The following is a 1421-nucleotide window of genomic DNA, read 5'->3' as shown; positions in this document are numbered from 1 at the left end:
AAAAAAAAAAAAAAAGTCAGGATTTCCCTCTGTTCCCCATGCTAGAGTGCTAGAGACCAGTGGTATCATCATAGCTCACTGCAACCTCAAACTTCTGGGCTCAAGAGATCCTCCCACATTAGCCTCCCAAAATGTTAGAACCACAGGTGTGAGCCACCATGCCCAATCATCAGTGTCTTTTGTAACCTAGCCTTAGGAGTCATACACTGGCATTTCTGCAATATCCTGTTGATTGCACAGAATAGATCCACCCTATTCATTGTGGGAGGTGATTATAACAGGGGCATGAAGGGGTGGTGCCTGTGGCTCAAAGGAGTAGGGCACCAGCCCCATATGCCAGAGGTGGCAGGTTCAAACCCAGCCCCAGCCAAAATAAAAAAATAAAGAATTATTTTGAAAAAATAATAAAAAAATTTAACAAGGGCATGAGAATACCAGGAGATCAGGATCTCTGGAGACTGGTGACCACAGGGTTCCACAAGAATGATAATCCTAAAACTCAACATTTATTTATTTATTTATTTATAGAGACAGGGTCTCACTCTGTCACCCAGGCTGGATGCAGTGGCACAATCAAATTATGCTGCAGCCTCAAACTCTTGGGCTCATATGATCCTCTTGTTTCAGCCTCCCAAGTAGTTGGGACTGCACAAGTACTCCACTAAGCTGGTTAATTTTTTTTCTCTGTGTGTGTGTTTTTTAAGAGATGGGGTCTTGCTAGGCTAGTCTCAAACCTTTGGCCTTGAGTGACCCTCCCACCTTGGCCTTCTAAATTTCAGGTATTACAGGCATGAGTCACTGCACTTGGCTCTAACACTCCACTGCTTAAAGAGATCCACAGCCTTCCCACGCACTGCAGCACACAATCTGGTTTCTTTCGCTCCATCTCACACTGTCTCCTGAGTGGATGGACCATCTGGGACTGACAGCCTGGTCTCCTTACAGACCTCCACAGGCCCAAAGCAAAGATACTTATTGATGGACCCCCCTATTGTCTCTGTTCTGCTTCCTTCCTTGAGACACCTCCATTCAGTCTTCATACATACATACTACGCCACCACCACATGCAGGGTCTGGTTAGATGCTAGGAGACAATGGTGATATCACCCTCCCTCAGGAGCTTCCACTCAAGATAGAGAGGTAGTTATTAGCCAATAAATAATAATCTAATTATAAATTGTGCCACTTTCTTCCCACTACGTGTGGAATGGGCCAGTTCTCTATCCCACAATGTCCCTTGGGATCATAGGATAGGAGACTGGACTATTCCATGTGTAATATTTGTGCAGTCAAGCAATTAACTAGGCAGATATACTAGCATTAGGTTCAGGTTTAAGTGTCTGAAAATCCAAAATAACAAGAGTTAAAACAGGACAGATGTTTATTTCTCTCTCTCTCTCTCTTTTTTTTTTTTTTTTTTT

Source organism: Otolemur garnettii, unplaced genomic scaffold (genome assembly GCF_000181295.1).
Source record: "Otolemur garnettii isolate 467f Iridium unplaced genomic scaffold, OtoGar3 scaffold00003, whole genome shotgun sequence".
Taxonomy (NCBI): domain Eukaryota; kingdom Metazoa; phylum Chordata; class Mammalia; order Primates; family Galagidae; genus Otolemur; species Otolemur garnettii.
The sequence above is the reverse complement of the archived record's forward strand: the minus strand, read 5'-3'. Positions refer to the sequence as shown.